This window comes from Suricata suricatta, chromosome 2 (assembly GCF_006229205.1).
Source record: "Suricata suricatta isolate VVHF042 chromosome 2, meerkat_22Aug2017_6uvM2_HiC, whole genome shotgun sequence".
NCBI classification, from domain to species: domain Eukaryota; kingdom Metazoa; phylum Chordata; class Mammalia; order Carnivora; family Herpestidae; genus Suricata; species Suricata suricatta.
This window is the reverse complement of record NC_043701.1, coordinates 153158503-153178519: the sequence shown is the minus strand read 5'-3', so window position 1 is coordinate 153178519 and position 20017 is coordinate 153158503.

The window sequence follows — 20017 nt, the reverse complement described above, 5'->3', positions numbered from 1 at the left end:
GGAAACCACAAATGGAAACAACATACTTCAAAGAATGTAGCCTGAGGGTTGGAGGGCAGGGACCTAAGGCCCACTCTCAAATCCAGAGGACAGACCAGGGCCCAGAAGCTAAAGAATTTAAAGTTGAGGCTGAAGATTCACTGCAAACTTACAGGAGGTGAGGGTCCACAGAACAGGCTCACATCCAGCCTTATTGTACAACTGCAGCACCGTACTGGGGATGTGCCCCCAAGGACCTCAGACAGTGACCACTAGCCATGAGAGCCAGCTATATTAACACAGTGTCCAGGACAAGATTTACAATTGGTTTCAGAGAAAGAGGTGGGGTGGGCCAGAGCAGAGAGCCCATGGAATTCTACAGACTTCCAAACACTGCATTTTGACCTTGGGTCTAATTTTGTGTCTCATTCATTCAGGTATTCTCTCTGAAGTCATAGCATACAAGATTAGACACTAACTACCGACTGGGGCCACTGCCGCGTGCCTCAGTTCCACCCAGCCGCCCCAACCAGTCTGCAGAGTGATTTGCTTCTAGAAATACCCACATGGATTCTGCTGCTATCTTAAGGGATTTCCACTTTCTGTTTGGGTTCTAGGTTCCCAGGGAATAAACCATCAGTATCTAGGCCTCTATTTTCCAAACAGAATTCAAAGAATAGTAATTCTAGTGGAAATAATGGGTGCTACACAAGAGGGGTTCTATGACCAAACACATTTTTTAAGTAATCTCTACACTCAACTTGGGGCTCAAACTCACAATGTCAAGATCAAGAGTCGACTGCTCTACAGACGCAGCCAGCCAGGTGCCCCAAACAAATTTTAAAGATACCCTGTTAAAGTTACATTTATTTCTCTATTTTCAAGACTTCTCAGAGCCTTTAAGAGGATAATGTTCCAGGGTACTTGGGTGACTCAGTCAGTTAAGCATCTGACTCTTAATTTCAGCTCAGGTCATGATCTCATAGTTTGTGGGTTCAAGCCCCACATGGGACTCTGTGCTGTCAGTGCAGAGCCTGCTTGAGATTCTCTCTCTACCCCTCCCATGCGCATGTGCATGTGTACACACACACATGCTCTCGCTCTCTCTCTCTCTCTCTCTCAAAATAAATAAATAAACTTAAAAGAAAGAAAGCCTGAAGAGAATGCTGCTCCCACACTAGCAATAAGAAAAATATGGATAATCTACAAAACTCTCACTTTGTTGAGCCCATCAGAGAACTGAGCTGCAAAGCAACCAGGGAACTGAATTCTAAAAAATGATCAGCCCTTCTGAGCTGAGACTCAAGACACACCATTTCTCTTCTGGCAAAGAATAAGAAGAATAGGTAATCACCACAGAACCGGGTAAGAAGAAAAATTCTTAAAGGCTGAATGTAAGCTAGCATATCAGCTTAAAGGCCCTAAGCACACCAGACACAAGAGGGATCCCTAGCTGCCTGCCACCTTCTCCAGCGGCCTCCCCTGGGTACCCCTGAGAAAGACTGTAGGCGGGCAGTAGACCTGAGAGATCTTTTCTCTTGTGGGGACAGTCCTGCAGCACCTGCCAAGGTTTGCGTGTGGAGCCTCAGCTGGAGAAGCCCATTCGTACTCTGAGCCTTGTATGAGGAAGGGGGGCGGGGGTGGCAAGAAACACAGTGGTGCCCAGGATCCAGCTCTGACACAAAACAGAAGTCTGCTGTTGCTGGGTGAGGGACAGAAAACCCTAGTGGACCCAAGATCCCCCACCAATTCAAAGCAGAGGTGAGTTTAGCTGGGGAGGGGTAACAGTATATCACAGTGGTTATCAGAGTGGGTCATGTCGGCAGACGGCCCTGGCTTGGGATCCAGGGTCCACCACCTGACAGCTCTGTGACCTTAAGTACGTATCCAAAGTCAATGAGCCTTAGTTTTCTTATGTAAAATAAGAATGAGAGTAACTTATCTTCCCCAGAAAATTGCTAGGAAAACAGGAGTCTTGTACAACACAGCACAGTCCCTGGTACATAGGAAGCGATCAATAAAGAGTAGTCACTGCTTTAATTACAGCAGTTATTAGAAACTGAGGAAGAGCAGTTAAGAATTAGTCTGCTAAGGCCATCCTAACAAAATACCATTATTTATACCATAAAATTTATTTTCTCTTGATTCTGGGGCCACGTCTGAGATGCGGGCAGCAGCATGGTTGGGTTCTGGAGAGAGCTATGTTCCTGGTCTACAGACGACGGGCCACCTTCTCCCCGAGTCCTCACGTGACTGAGAGAGCAGACAGACAGAGATGCCTGACGGCTCTTCTCACCGGGTCAGTAATCCATCATGGGGGTCCCACTCACAAGGCCTCATCTAAACCTAATTGTCTCTCAAAGGTCTCAGCCCAAAATACCATTAGTGGTTAGGGCTTCAAAATACAAATTTGAGGAGGGAACACAATTCCATTCACAACAAGTTACAAAGAGCACTTTTCCAACTGTAGTAAAAATGAGTTGTTTTTACCTGACAATCATTTGGTTCCCATTTTCTTCTGTTAACATCTCCCTAGTTTTCTTCTAGGAATCCACTTACCCACCCTCAATTCATGTGTGTTTCAGGCAGGGCTGACTCCTCCCATCTCTACCTTTAGGGGCAGGGACATGACCAACAATCACATTCCACATCTAGGCTAAAGTAATCAGTTCAGAGAGAAATGCATGTTCGCCAAGGCAGTTCAATGAGAGAAAGTCCCATAACTTTTTGATGTAACTACTGAGGAAGAGAAACTCTTCTATCTCCTGAAGCTGCTAAGGCCAGAGTTGCTAACCATGAGAAGAGACCCTGCCTGAGACGGAAACCTCTGTGTTCTGAGGAAGGAAGGCCTGAGAAGTGACGATGGGGTCCTGAAGACACTGAGTGCTGGACCATCAGGTAGTTTAACTGAACTAACATCTCTATACGTTAAATAAACCTAAGGTGTCTGGGTGGTTCTGTCAGTTAAGCATCCGACTTTGGCTCAGATTCAAGATCTCAACGTTCATGAGTTTGAGCCCCACATCTGGCTCTCTGCTGTCAGCCCAGAATCCACTTCAGATCCTCTGTCTCCCTCTCCCTGCATCTTCCCCTGCCTCCCAAAAATAAATATACATTTTAATAAATAAATGAACCCAGGTACTTTCTCCCAAACCAGCTTGCTGTCTGACCAAATCCCATCTTTATTGTTTCAAAATTACATCAGGAGAAAAACTCTGTGACCTTGTGATAGGTAGAGTTCTTAGATACAACATCTAAAGCATGAGCCATTAAAGAAAAATTGGTAAGTTGGACTTCATCGAAATTTTTTTTTATTTTTTTAATGTCTTATTTATTTTTGAGAGAGAGAAAGACAGTATGAGCAGGGGAGGGTCAGAGAGACAGGGAGACACAGAAGCTGAAGCAGGCTCCAGGCTCTGAGCTAGCTGCCAGCACAGAGCCTGACACAGGGCTCAAACCCACAAACCGCGAGATCATGATCTGAGCCGAAACCAGACACTCAACCGATTGAGCCACCCAGGCGCCCTTCATCGAAATTTTTAAATTCTGTTCTATAGAAAACACTGTTAAGAGAATGAAAAGATAAGCTACAGACTGGGAGAAAATATTTGCAAATCACATATCTGACAAAGGATTTCTATAAAGAGTACATAAAGAACTTGCAAAACTCAATAAAAAGAAAATAAACTAAAAAAATGGGGTTAAGACTTGAACAGACGCTTTACCAAAGAAGATATACAGATGGCAAATAAGTACATGAAAAGACTTTCAACATTATTAGTCATTACAGAATGCATATATAAACCACAATGATATACCACCACACACCTATTCGTATGGCTTCAAGATATATATATAAAACCTGACAACTGGGGAGCCTGGGTGGCTCAGTCCGTTAAGCATCTGACTCTTGAATTCAGCTCTGGTCATGATCACAGGGTCATAGGATCAAGCCCCATCTCCGGCTTTGTGCTGATCATGGAGCCTGCTTAAGACTCTCTTTCTCCCTCCTGCTTGTGCATATGCTCGTTCTCTCTCTCTCTCTCTCTCTCAAATAATTTTTAAAAACTGATAATAAAAAGTGCTGGTAAGAATTGGGAGCAACTGTGGTGATGCCTGGTAAACTCAGTCGGTGAAGCATCCAACTTGTGATTTCAGCTCAGCTAATGATCTCACAGTTCTGAGACTGAGTCCTGATATAGGACTCTGCACTGACAATATGGACCCCCTTAGGATTCTCTCTCTCTCCCTCTCTCTCTCTGACCCTCCTCCTCTCACGATATCTCAAAATAAATAAATAAGCATTAAAAACAAACTGGGAGCAACTGGAACACTCATATACTGCAGGTGAGAATGCAATATGGCACAGCCACTGCAGAGGATTGAATATGTGCCCCCAATACCCACGTCCACTCTGAACCTCACAACGTGACCTTATTTGGAACAAGGATCTTTGAAGATATAATTAATTAAGATGAGGTCAGTGGCTAGGGAGGGCCCTAAATCCAATAACTAATGTCCTCAAAAGAAGAGGAAAGGACGCAAAGAGACACATGAGAAAAGATGATGTGAAGACTGAGACACAGATTGAAGTAATGCAGCTGCGAGCCAAGGAATGCCAAGGCTGGCCAGGAGCCATCTCAGGTAGGAAGAGGCAAAGAAGGACTCTTCCCTAGAGACTTTCAAGAGACCAAAACCCTTGGTGCACCTGGGTGCCTCGGTTGGTTAAGTGTCCAAGTTCAACTCAGGGCATGATCATGCAGTTCATGAGTTCAAGCCCCGCATCAGGCTCTGTGCTGACAGCTCAGAGCCTGGAGCCTGCTTCGGATTCTGTGTCTTCCTCTCTCTCTGCCCCTCCCCTGATGGTGCTCTGTCGCTCTTTCTCTCATAAACAAATAAACATTAAAAAAATTAAAAACCAAAAAGAGAGCATAACCCTGTCAACACCTTGACTCCAGACTTCTAGCTTCCACACTGTGAGGGAATAGACTGCTGTTGTTTTAGGCCATCAAGTCTGTGTTAATTTGTTACTGTAGCTCTAAGAAACTGAGAAACATATTGCAGTTTTTCAGAATGAAACCTGCATTTATTCTTTAACTCAGAAATCCCATTCCTAGAATATTTACCCAAGAGAAACAGAAACTTATTTTCACACCAAAATTTTTAAAGGAATTATTTAAAAACTTTTAATTTTTTATTTATATTTGAGAGATAGAGAGAGACAGTGTGAGCAGGGGACGGTCAGAGAGAAAGGGAAACACAGAATCCGAAGACAGGCTCCAGGGTCTGAGCTGTCAGCACAGAGCCCAATGTGGGGCTCAAACCCACGAACTGTGAGATCATGACCTGAGCTGAAGTCGGATGCTTAACCAACTGAGCCACTCAGGCACCCCTATAGGAATTATTTATAGCAGCTTTATTTGTAATCACCAAAACCCGGAAATAATCCAAATGTCCTTCAAACGGTGAATGGGTAAACAAACTGTGGCAAAGCACACTATGGAATACTCAGCAATAAAAGGAACTATCGCTAAACATAAGACCATGGATAAATCTCAAATGTATGATGGAAAGTGAAAAAAAGCCACACTCAGAGGGCTTACACTCTATGATTCTATTATAGGACATTCTAAAAAAGACAAAACTAGAGGGTCAGAGAGCAGATTGGTTTGGGGGTCAAAAGAGGGGTTGCCTGCAGGGGGCAGCATGAAGAGGGAGTTTCTTGAGTGACGGATCCGTTCTTTATCCGGAGGGTGGTGATGGTTATACAACTCTATGCATTTGTCAAACCCACAGAAGGTTATACACCCAGGAGTGAATTTCACCGAATGCAAATTACAAAAATAAATAAACAAATAAATAAAACTATATCAAAGATATAGAAGCAGCTTGCCCATACACAACGTTTGTGTCTTTGCTTTTAAAGTCAGTTTTGATGGCAAAATCTTCATTTGCATATTTGTTTGATACACCTAAAGTCACTGAAATTTCTTTCGACGACAATTTAGTTGAAAACATTATCAAGCATCACCCACACACACTCAAGTAGTTTCCTGTCCAGTGAAGGAAACCAACCGGACCTCGCACCATTGACAATGTGGAGGGCTTCAACAGGAACCACTTTTGAGCTGTTGTGATAAGAAATCAGATTTGTGTAATAATCTCAAAATAGAAAATAACCTCAAAACATCCATCTGAAAAAATACGATCACAAAAAGAGGAAGGTAGAGGAGGATGCAAAACTGTCTGAACAGTAACAAACCTTAGAAATACTAAGTACTAAATGTGAAAGGGAAAAATGGGTTTCAGTATATCTACTACCAGATCTGTGGGTTACCAATTGAGATATACTCACCAGTATGGATTTCTAACCTTTTACCTAAAAGAAAACACTGTTATTAAGCTCCAGTGGCCCCTTGTCTTTGACAGAGACAGTGTATATAATTCTTAAGAAAGCAGGCTCTGGGGTTAGATAACCCTAGTTTTAATCTTAGATCTACTACCAGATTTGTAACCTTGGCCAAATCACTTAACCTATAAAATGTGAATATTCATATCTATATCACAGAGTTGTCACATGAATCATGTAACATTATGTGTGCTGAAGTTTATAGCAGTATCCGGAAGGTAATAACCCCTCAGCCAAAACAATCTTGAGAAAGAAGAACAAAGTCGGAAGACTCACATGTTGCAATTTCAAAACTTACCACAAAGCTACAGTAAACAAAATAGTATGGTATTAGCATAAGGATAGACATCTAGACCAACAGAATAGAATGGAGAGTACAGAATCAAACCAATACATCTATGACCAAGTGTTCTTAGACAGGGGTGCCAAGACCATTAGGTAGGGAAGGAAGAATCTCTTCAACAAATGGCGCTGAGACAACAGCCTGTCTGCCTGCAAAAGGACGAGGCTGGACCCCTACCTTACACCATATACAAAAATTAACTCAAAATGTATTAGCAACCCAGATAGAAGAGGTAAAATCATAGATTTCTTAGAAGAAAACACAGGGGTAAATATGACCATGGATTTGGCAATGGATTCTTAGATGTGACACCATAACGTGAGCAATGACAATAAAAAGGAAAAAAATAGATAGGCTGGACTTCATCAAAACTTAAAACTTTCGTGTGTTCAAGGACATCATCAAGAAAGTGAAAGACAACCTACTGTATAGGAAAAATAACTGCAAATCATGTATCTGATAAGGGTCAAGTAAATTATATTATTAGCTTATCCAGAATATGAAAAGAACTCTTACAACTCAACACCGAAAAGGAAAATGACCCAATTTAAGAATGGACAAAAGAGTTGACTAGACATTTCTCCAAAAAAGATGTACAAATTGCAAATAAGGACATGGAGAAAATGTTCAACATCATTAGCCACTAGAGAAATGCAAATCAAAACCACAATGAAATAGCACTCACAATGTCAAAGATGATTATAATAAAAAAAATATAGAAAATAACAAGGGTTTGCAAGGACGGAGAAATTAGAATCCTCATACTTTGCAGGCAGGAATGTAAAATAGAGCAGCTGCTTATGGAAACAGTTTGGCAGTTCCTCAAATTGTTAAATAAAGAATTACTATAGGACCCAGCAATTCCTCTCCTAGGCACACACCAAAACGAATTGAAGACAGGTACTCAAATACTAATACACACATGTTCATAGCAGCACTATTCACAATACCCAAAATATGGAACCTATCCAAATATCTATCAAGAAACAAATTATATACATACACACACACACACACACACACACACACACACACACACACCATGGAACATTATTCAGCCACAAAAAGGAATGCTGTAAGGATGTATTGATACATGCTACAACACGGTTGAACCTCAAAAACATTCAGCTAATGTTTTATTTTTTTTATTTTTTTTTAAATAGCTCGTTTTTTTTAATTTTTTTTTTAATGTTTTATTTATTTTTGATACAGAGAGAGACAGAGCATGAGAGGGGGACGGGCAGAGAGAGAGGGAGACACAGAATTGGAAGCAGGCTCCAGGCTCTGAGCTAGCGGTCATCACAGAGCCTGATGCGGGGCTTGAACCCACGAATGTGAGATCTGACCTGAGCCAAAGTCGGAGGCTTAATCGACTGAGCCACCCAGGCGCCCCACAGCTAATGTTTTAGAAGCTAGACAAAAAACAAAACAAAATGCCACACTTTGTATTATTCCACTTACATGAAATATCCAGAACAGGTAAACCCATAGAGACAGGAAGCAAACTGGTGGTTTCCAGGAACTGGGCAAAAGAGGGAATGGGATGTGCCTGCTTAATGGATACAGGGTTTCATTCTGGAACGACAAAAGTGCTTTGCAACAGAATAAAGGTGGTGGTTGCACAACACTTTGATTGCACTAAATGCCACTGAATTGTTTATTTTAAAATGGTTAACTTTAGGGGCACCTGGGTGGCTCAGTTGGTTAAGTGTGCAACTGGGCTCTGCACTAACAGCACAAAGCCTAGTTGGGATTCTCTCTCCCTCTCTCTCTGCCTTTCCCTCACTCATGCTTTCTCTCTCAAAATAAATAATAAAATAAAACTTAAAAAATTAAAATGGTTATTAACTTTATGTTAAATGAATTTCACCTCAATAAATAAAAATTTTGTTAATGAGTATGAATTATATCTAGAAAATATTTACCTTTTCTGTGAACGGCAATAAAGGTTTGAAAAAACGGAAAAACATAAACCTCCGATAAATTCACTATTGTTTTAATCTAAGGTTTTGCCTAATACACACACTGAACCAATATAATGTAAAATATAGATGGACTGGAAGGCAGGGCACATGTTCCTCCGTGTCAGATGGCTCAGACAGTGAAACACTTACAGCTTCTTAAGTTCGAGGCTTCTTAAATTGGGTGCTTTGTACATTCTGAGCCCTCTCATTTGTGGTACAAAAGCCATGAATGGGAAGACCCAGATACGGTGGAATCTGATGTGAAGGTTAACTCTTTTATTTTATTTTTATTTTAGAGAGAACATTTGGGGTGAAAGCGGCAGAGGGAGGCAGAGAATCTTAAGCAGGCTCTAAACTCAGTGCAAGAGCCTGATGCTCAGTTCGGATCCTGAAACCCTGAAATCATGACCTGAGCCAAAATCGAGAGTCAGACGCTCAGGTGCCGCGTGGCCAGTTCTTTACTTACAAAGTAAGTCCACACGCTGGAAGGAGGAGGAAGTGGATTATCTGTAAGGATGAGCAGGCACTCTCAACCTTGGGCTGCAGAAAGCAAATTCTAGTCCTCAAATTCAACTACAGATATATGAAATACAAAAACTGGGGCGCCTGGGTAGCTCAGTCGATTGAGCATCCAGCTTTGGCTCAGGTCATGATCTCCTGATTCATGGGTTCAAGCCCCGCATCCGGCTCTGTGCTGACAGCTAGCACAGAGCCTGGAGCCTGCTTCAGATTCTGTGTCTCCCTCTGTCTCTGACCCTCCCCTGCGTGCACTGTCTCTCTCTGTCTCTCAAAACTAAATACAAAACATTAAAAAAATAAAAATAAATAAATAAAACATTTAAAAAATTTTAAAAAAGAAAAGGACTGAGGCATGAAATGTAATGTGTTAAAGAAGAAAAAGAAATAGCATATAAAATAATTCAATTTTTTACTAAAAAAAATAAATGTAAAATAAAAATATATCATTCCCCTCTTATACCATTAAGAAGGATTAAATAGGTAGGCTGCCCCACAGGTGAAGGTGTGGTGAAATGAGCCTTTTTCTCTACTGACATAAACAAATAGAACTTTCCCAGTAAATAATTTTACAATATTTATCAAATATCCATCCTTTTGGCTCAATGAACCATTTTCTATGAATGTACTCTAGAAGGAATGAAATTGAAATGGAGGTAAATTGTGCTCATTTTAGGAAAGTTATAACAACAAAACAATGTTATACAAGCCAATGATAAAAGAATTAAGCAATTAAGCAATTATCTCATTACATAAGAATACATTATGCAATCATTAACATGATATTTATAAAATAAAATATTTATTTATACAAAATATTTTAAGGGACACCTGGCTGGTTCTGTTGGTAGAGCATGTAACTCTTGATCTCGGGGTCATGAGTTCAAGCCCCAAATTGGGCATAGAGCCCAATAAAAACCCAAATAAATAAAATATTTTAAACACAGAAAACAAAACTACATGCTCAATATACTCTTAATTATGATAAAACATAAGAAGTGAATTGGCCGTATCTATCTAGGTACATACCACTTGATCTAGCAATTTCAATTCCAGGAATTTGTCCTAGACATGCTATAGCAGAAATGACATGTACACATGCTATTTATCAAAGCATTGTTTGTAATATCAAAAGGCTGCAAACAACCTAAATGTACATCAAATGGGTTAGGATTCATATGTAAAAGGGAATACAATCCAGCAGGGTGAGGAAGGAGGAGGAGGAGAGGAAGGAAGGAAGAAAGAGGAGGGAGGAGAGAAGAGAGCAAGGCAAGGCGAGGCAAGGAGGAGGGAGAAGCCCCATCTATACTGGTTTGGGACAGTCTTCAAAACCTGGGATGCTGGGGCACCTACATGGCTCAGTTGTGCATCCCAACTTTGGCTCAGGTCACGATCTCATGGTTTTAGCATCAGGCTCCACGCTGTTGGGCAGACCCTGCTAGGGATTCTTGCTCTCTCTAATCTCTCTGACCTTCCCCTTTCCCTCTCTCTCAAACCAAATAAATTAAAAAAAAATTTTTTTTAATTAACACATCATTATTTTTTTAAAAATCTATTGCTAAGTGAAAAAGGCTAGATAGAGAAAAGAATGTGTAGTACATTATGATTTGCAATGAGGTGAAAGAGAAGCAGATAATTACAAATGTCCTGGCATATATGTAGATCATCACCGGAAGACGACCAAGGTCACTAAGAGATTGCCTCTGACGCTGAACCACATGGCTGAGGTAGGGGCGGAGGTGAGGAGACACACGTACTTTCTACTACCTTACGCTCTGTCCTATGTATATTTTTAACCATTTGTAACTACTCAAAAATAATTTTAAGATGGAAAAAGTCATCATTTAAAATTATTTACATATAAACATGTAGAGAAAACAAAACAGGAAATATCCTAAACTTTCTATACAACTTAATCCCTAATTTGGCGGGATTATAGGTGATTATTATTTTCTTCTATAAACTTTATTTTTTAAATATTTCGCATTGAGAATATATGGCTTTCATAACCAAGACAGACAGGTAGATAGATAGATAGACAGGCAGATCTAAAAAGATCAGGTTCTGGTGCAGTCCACCGAAGCCTATTAATTCATAGGTAACTGAAGGAGCCCTTATCTACAAGGCAGATAGAAAACAAACTGTTATAATTGTAGTAATGAAAACAGAAAACAAAGTTGAATAACCACTCCTCTTAGATGATGGTAGACGAGGTCTGTGAAGATTCCAAGGCATCTTGGGGTACTTTCCTAATTTTCATTTCAAGAATTATCATTTTTCTTTTCCTTGAAGAGGCATTTTCAATGATCTAATCAGACACTCCTCAACTTCACTTGGAGGATTTTTTTTTAGCTCCAACTAAAACACAAGGAAGTGGGGCGCCTGGGTGGCTCAGTCGGTTAAGCCTCCGACTTTGGCTCAGGTCAGCTCTCACGTTCGTGGGTTCGAGCCCCGCGTCAGGCTCTGGGCTGACAGCTAGCTCAGAGTCTGGAGCCTGCTTCCGGTTCTGTGTCTCCTCTCTCTGCCCCTCCCCCTCTCATGCTCTGGCTCTCTCTGTATCAAAAAAAAAAAAAAAAAAAAACACAAGGAAGAGAAAAAGGAGTGGAGGAAGGCAGAGCAGGGTCGAAGGAGCAAGCAGAAGAAGGAAGAGAGGCAGCCAGCCACAGATCTGCATAAGGTGGGCAGAGTGGCCCAGATAAAACCAGGTGAGGTGGACAGAGGCACAGCCTAGGAGAGGGAAAGATGACAGCTCTGGGTATGGGAGCAAGATAACTTCATTTGCTTGTGACACTTTTTTTTTTTGACACTTTTTTTTTTAATGTTTATTTTTGATAGAGAGAGTGCATGTGAGTGATACAGGGGTAGGGATGGATGACCCAAAGCAGGCTCTGTGCTAACAGCAGAGAGCCCAATGTGGGGCTCAAGCTCACAAACCATGAGATCATGACCTGAGCTGAAGTTGGATGTTTAACTCACTGAGCCAGCTATGCACCACCCCTCCCAGACACGTTGATTATTCTTTTTCTTTTTTTACAGTTTTAATTTCTTCATTTTGAGAGAGACAAAGACAGCACAAGACGGGGAGGGGCAGAGAGAGAGGAAGAGAGAGGTTCTCAAGCAGGCTCCTCACTGTCAGTGCAGAGCCCAACATGGGCTCAAACTCATGAAACTACGAGATCATGACCTGAGCTGAAATCAAGAGTCCAACGCTTAACCAAGTGAGCCACCCAGGCGCCCTGATTACCTAACCACGCTACGCTGCAGGATGAAGTGGGCACACGAGGCCAAAGATGAAAATGAGAAAGAAGAGGGCATTGGTGGGGCAATTCTAAAATCAGAACTGCCTTACTTGGTGATTTAGAACTTTGGAATGCCCTTGTGTCATTAAATATTTTGCTGTGGACTGGTTAAGAGCTTTCATAAAGCCTAACTCAGGAACTAAAATGGAATGGAGCCATTGCATAGCGAAAATATCATACTTGTGCTTGCAATAGAAATAGGCTTGTCTTTATTTTTTTTAACTTTTTAAAATATTTATTTACTTATTTATTTTTGAGATAGAGAGAACACACACACAAGCAGGGGAGGGGTAGAGAGGAAGGAGAGAGAGAATCCCAAGCAGACTCCATGCTCAACACAGACGTGAGCCCAGATGCAGAGTCATACGCCCAGCTGACTGAGCCACCCAGGTGCCTCTAGGTTTGTCTTTAAACACTGGAAATCCAAAGTACGTTTCTGACTCTGATCCTTAAAGTCATGCTACTGTGTCTTATTCAAATTTATATCCCCAGTGCCTCTCATGGTCCCTAGCACATAGTAGGTATTCAATAAATGTCTGTTGAATGAATGGTTGAATTAATTTAATAATTTGGTGGAAGAATTGTAATCAACATTTGAGTTCATTTAAATACTCTATTATTTGGATGGACAGCCAGGGTATTACTAGGAACAGTTTACCCGAGAACACTTCCCTGGGGTGAGCTGTGGCAGGCTTTAAAAGAGACTGAGCCTTGACTCAACCCTAGAACTGACAGCAAGTTGAAGAGGCAGCCTAGCTCAGGAATTTGCCAGAAGGCCCACAAAATGAGAGATTCCTTGTACCCCTCATCACCTCAAATGCATAACCACTGAAATTTAGGAGATTAATATGTTCTTTAGAAAGATACAGAACAGGTGTGCCTGGGTGACTGAATCAGCTAAGCATCCACTCCTGATCTTGGCTCAGGTCTCACCATCGAGCGATCGAGCCCAGGGTTGGGTGCGGGGCCCTCTCCTTCTGCCTCTCTCCCACTAACACAAACTAAACATAGCTGAGCCACCCAGGTGCCCCTAGAAGAATTTTATTTTATTTTTTTATGTCTTTTATTTATTTTTGAGAGACAGAGAGAGAGAGAGTGCAGGCAGGGGAGGGTCAGAGAGAGAGGGAGACACAGAATCTGAAGCAGGCTCCAGGCTCTGAGCCAGCTGTCAGCACAGAGCCCGACGCAGGGCTCGAACCCACGCACCATGAGATCATGCCCTCAGCCGAAGCTGGACGCTCAACCTACTAAGCCACTCAGGTGCCCTGGAATTTTTAAACTGAATCTTCCTGAATGTAAAAAGTAGGTTGTAGCTTAGCTACTGATAGTCCCAGTTCTCCTGATACGTGATGGGCTATACTCATGTGTTTCTTGACAATGCGCCCTGGTCTTTCTGCCTTCTCTCCTTCTGTGCACCTAGGAGACTTCAAATTACATATGGATCATGCTTTTTGAACAGTAAGTGCCTGGTGATAGTATGTTAACGGTGATATTGTTTTAAAATGTGTGTAAATTTTGTGATACAGTTTTTATGTTCGATGGACTATTTAAAGGAGCACGAGAATGCATACAATGAGCCACTACACAGCAGTTGGACGGAACAAAAAACACCGCACAATAACATAGATGAATTTTACCAACAAAAAAGTAAAGAAGCCAGACACAGAAGAGAACACACGGGAGGATTTTATTTATATAAAGTTCAAGAATCAGCAAATGAATCTATGCTGTTTAGAATCGGGGATGCCTGAGAGGCTCAGTCAGTCAAGTGCCTGACTTCAGCTCAGGCGGTGATCTCGCAGTTCGTGAGTTCGAGCTCCACACCGGGCTCACTGCTGTCAGCACGGAGCCCACTTCAGAGCCTCTGTCTGTCTTTATCTCTCTCTCTTCCCTTCCCACAACTGTGCTCTCTCTCGCGCTCTCCCTTCATCTCTCTCTCTCTCTGTCTCTCAAAAATAATGAACATTAAGAAATTTTTAAAAAGGAATCAGTGTGGTGGTTTTCCTTGGACCAGCCCTGGGGACAGTGACCCAGTGACTGCTGGCGATCCAGTAATTCTATGCCACATACGGATTCCAGTTCCAAGGGGGATTCATTTGTGAGCCGTATACCCATGATTGTGAACTTTGTCATATGGAAGTTATACTTTAACAAGAAACATCCTTAAAAATAAAAATAAGAATAAAATGACACCATTTTCAAAAAACAATTTCATTTGTTAAAAATACATATTTCAGAAATATGACACTTCAAAAAAATTTCTGAAAAGGACAACACCACACAAATGTAGATAGATTTTAGTGTCTTGTGTTCACACAGCACAGTTGATACTGAATAATGGCAAAGATTCGGAACAATATATTCAAGAAATTGCAGACTTAAATTCCCTGGTTACCCCTAGCATTGTGCTTTTTAATACCTGAAATGATATATACACAAGGGACAGCTGCTTCAGGCAAAATGGTATTTGGGTGATTTTAAAGACCTTCATGAGGTCAGGTAATTGCCTGGCGAACCTAAAAATTTTACCTTCAGTTAACTGATCAACAGCACCACACATCCCATAACTATCTCACTGCCTCCCACCTACATACTATGGAGCCAATATGTGGGAGGCAGGTGTCTAAGAAACCACTTCCTCTGGACGTCCGAACCTGCCCTCAGGGGCCATATTTAAAACATTTATTGAATTAGTCTGGTCTAATTTACAATTAATGGAAAGCCTGTAGTAATGCAGATTCCATAAGCAGCTAAGGAAGGCGAAAACTCTGAGCCAGAGTGTGAAGCAAACACATTTTATGTTACTTCTACAATTGTTTCTTTGCAATTCATGGAATACTCTAAGAGATCATTGAAAACATTTGGGTTTTCCTGCTTCCATTTGCTAAGTGGATGATGTCAATAAAAACAGTAGTAATAACCACAAATGGTGTCATTTTTTAAGTAAAATAGGTATATTTTAAATAAAACTCTTGACTGAAATTGAGAAGTGTGAATTTGAAATTGAACAAAATTGCCAAATCTGAAGGGAAAAAGAACCAATATAAACCCACAAAAGCACTTCCTCTTAACATTCATGTCAGTAAAAAGAGGAGGAAGAACATCTTCTTTTAGTGCTTGTAGCCTTAAATAGACCTTCTGTCCCCGCCCCCCCCCCCCCTTCCCCAAGCCCAGCAGACTCGTCTTCACTTGAAGCCCCAAGATGCTTTCTACTGTGCTTCTGGAACCATCCAGGAAAAGCTGTGTTTTCATGGCCAACGAACAGGAAATATAACAAGAGTGCATGGCTTGGTAGAGGGAGAGAAATGTCTCTTCTCTCCACTGGGGAAGGCACATGGTCTGCACTCTCATTCAGTCGTGCGTTTATTAAAAGCTCACCACACGCCCAACATAGTGTGGTATGCAACGGCACCACAGGAAGCCACTACACTGCTTATGTATTCAGAAGTTTGTGGAACGTTGATCAATGAGTCAGAGAAGAATAAATGTAATGATACTAAGCATTGCATATAATAGGAACACCAAACAACATGGACCGGTGGCAGCCTTTTTTTTTTTTAGCACCTTGAAAAGTATAAAGCATATTTTATAATGCTCATTTCCCCAGAAAACTGGAATAGTGCTCCAGTTTACTGGGTTCCTAGTATAACAGAATAATGTACTACACAGACAGAAACTGCCCATCTCCTACATTGTATGGCACCCCTTCCTGATTTAATGCTAGGCTTGAATTAAGGCAAAAAGATTATATACAATGAACAGAAACACCCAATGCTCTTATTATAGCTAGAATTATGCCCTACTTGATACATTCTCAAGAGCACAAGGGATTAAACAAGGAAGTTCACATTACAACATTGACTGGTAGAGTAATTGAGGTTTGGGACTTAACTGCTTACACTTTCCTTATCTGGAAAATGGGAGAATAACAGTATCTACCTCCTGGAATTTTTTGAGGATTAAATGATACAAAGCAAGTGAAGGACATATAATGTTAAAATGTTATACATAGGAAATGCTCGATATATGTTCATTCGTTCATTTAATGCAAACCTGTGGAATATCTATTATATGTCAGGCTGGAGATACATATAGCAGTAGACAAAACACAAATATTCCTACCCTCATGGCATTAGCATTTCAATGAGGAGAAATAAGTAATAAATAAGAAGATTATATCTAATTATAATAAATGAAATAGAGAAAAGCAAATTGTGGGCGGGGAATAGGAAAGACGGTTTGTGATTTCAAACAGGATGGCTAGGGAAGTCCCAGCCTGAGGGAAGTGAGGGGAGCCTGCTATGAAAATGGCTGTTTGGGAGAAGAGAATTCCAGAGAGAGGAAACTGCAAACCTAAAAGCGAAGAGATCTATGTGACTGGAGGGGGAGAATACCAGTCCATAATCCCTTCTCCAAAATTCTGGAACCAAACACCTCAAGATTCCAGTCATACTTATACCCTGCCCTCCCTCACCTCCAGGTCTACCAACATGACCATGTCTCTCCCTGGAACAGCATTCCATGGCCTTTCCTCTGCCAGGAGCCCCTGGAGGCCTCTTCCATTACACCTTGTGCCTGTGCCTCATAGCAGCATCCCTCAGCCACCTCCACCACACCCCAGTGCTACTAAGTGCTTGACTCCTCCAGGGACAACTACTATTACTCTTCCGTTACTGCCTTAACTATTATTGCTTATCTTGGTCCAATAAGAATGAAAAAAAAAAAAAAGCTAAACTAAAGAACTGTCCTTGGAGGGATGAGGGCAGCATATTAAGACTCCAGCAACAACACCTTTCTCAAAGGTAGGATTTCCACCCAACAGCTGAGCATTTCTATATGTTTGAAAAAAATCTTGGCTGTAATTGTGACATATAAATAATTTTTTATTCTTTTTTTTTAATGTTTTTTTACATTTATTTTTTGAGAAAGAGACAGAGCACAAGCGAAGGAGGGGCAGAGAGTGAGGGAGACACAGAATCAGAAGTAGGCTCCCAGGCTCTGTCAGGACAGAGCCCAATGCTGGGCTTGAACCCGTGAAGTGTGAGATCATGACCTGAGCTGAAGTCCAATGCTCAACTAACTGAGCCACCAAGGTCCTCAAGAATTTTTTATTCTTATTCAGGAAATAAAATGAAAGAGGAAGAGAAATCCTGGGGGGTGAGGGTAGATGGAGTGGAGAAGAGAAAGGAATAAAAAAAAGTAGAGAGGGGAGGAAGGATGAAGGGCATAATTAAACTATAAAAGAAAAACATAAACAAGTTTCATAGAGATAAACTCAACAGGTATTTCTCTTCCTGTAAGTATCTGGGGTAGGGGGTAGAACCATTAACTTTTTCCTGTAGTTGTACTTGGAAAATGATTTTTAAATATTTAAAAATATTTAAATATAAGATTTTGAATGATACCAAACTTCCCTTTCAAATTAGAAAAAAAATTCTAATGGTTAGAAAATATGCCTAAAAAATTGTTTTTTAATGAGAAGTTGTCTCATTGGCTTTCATCTGGAAAATCACTTGAAATTGGCAGTGACTTTTTCTTTCTTTTTTTTCTTAAGTATCTACACATTAAAATGTTCAGTCACCTCAAAAACCTCAGGGCGACCGCCGGATGCTCCAAAGTCAGGATCATCCCCAGACAGGAAATGCCTTTGCCAGCTCCAAGGTCTCCTCCCAGCAGCCCTCTCCATTGTCTGCACAGATTTGTGTACATCCAACTGAAGAGGTTTACGGCCTGCTGCAGAGAATCAAAGAGCCACCTTTAAAAAAAAGGGAGTAAGGGAGGGCTTTCTAGTTTTTCTAGCTAACATTGGTGCCCACTGTGTGCCTAGTATGACGCTTCCTCTCATATATACCCACCTCTCTAGGAACTGGGGCTGAGAATTCACGTTTCCCAAGGACTCCAACCAGCAAGAGAGGCAGGTGTAGGAGCCTGGTCAGCCATACTTCCAGCCCTGCTCTTATCCACAATGGTAGCATTCCTGCTATGGGGGTCTCCACAGCCAGATCTGAAGGGGTGGCTAGTGTTCTGAAGCCCTGGGATCTATTTTTGTGGGTGGTAGGAATCTCCAAAGTGCTTGTCATTTGGATTCAACAGCAATACCAAAAAATGTGTCGAGGGACTGAAATTCGATTAGACACGTACAGAGTCCAGCTGGAATTTCATGAAAACCCAAAATAATAAAAAGGAAATGTGGGTACAACATCTGAGTGTTTTTACCACAAGCTACCAAACGCCTAGCATTTTAGAAGCATCCTGGGTAACTGTTTAGTTCTCCCCCTTCTGTCCCGTGTTAAAAGTCTCACCTCCAATCACAGATTTAAAGGATCACTGATATTACATTTTAAAGAAAAATCAAAAGAGTGAGCTTTTGAGTTTATGTCATCTGCCACAAGGTAGTATAACTGGAATGAGAATTTTGGTAAGGACAGTCTATCCCCAACAAAATTCACTTTCCCCAAGTTCAAATACATTTTCTTGAATCTCTGCCCTGCCTCCATTAAGTAAATGAATATTCACAGCAATGAAACCACCAAAAAAAAAAAAAAAACAGTTGTCAGAAATGTTGAAAGAGAATAGGTACTTTCACTATCAGAGATGGTTTCCGCTTTTCCCACAAGATGTTTTATCAGCTTTCACCCTGAGAAAACCATAAAAAGAAGAAAAAGTAACCTTATGCAATAGTTCTCTAAATAAAATACTACACAGCAGGCTAGTCATCCCTAAAAGTGATGTTGTTTAAAGAGTCAAAGTACATCATCCAACAAAATCAATATCCTATTAAGTTAGAAAGGGTTCTGAATATCAAAGACCAACAAACTGAATAACTTAAAGTATAAGTACATGACCCAGGGGATTAATCACACACTGTCATGGTGAAATTAGGGCAATTCTTCCAATCATTAACGTTTTGCTTACAAAAATGTGCTTTTCTGTTTGTCTTTCTGCTAAATGATAACCGTTTTCAAGTTGAATCTCCTGATAAAAAGAGTTAAAAACAAGACAGGAGTTGTGTTGTAAAGGTCATACATGCTGCTTCAACATGAAATAGCCAAAAAACAAACAAATGAAATATGCCTGGATTGTAGGGAGAATTTGTAAATATTCCTTGGCAATCTTCAATGGGGCATTTTGAAAATAGTTAATGCCAACCTGTGTCCTGAGAATACTGTACTTCCCCCAGTGAACATGCTCTTGATTCTTAAGAATGCGTTTGGACTCAGGAGCGCCTGGATGGCTCAGTCATTTAAGCCTCCAACTTCAGGTCAGGTCATGATCTCACATTTCATGAGTTCGAGTCCCATAACAGGCCTTCTCCTGGTAGCACGGAGCCTGCTTGGGATTCTCTCTCTTCGCCCCTCCCCAGCCTGCGCTCCCTCTCTCTCTCTCAAAAATAAATAAACTTAAAAAAGAATATGTTTAGATTCAGAACATGAGCAACTTGAAGAGGGCTGGGAATAGCTTTCAACTGGAAAACATCCTGATTTTAAGAACTGTCTACTTTAAAACA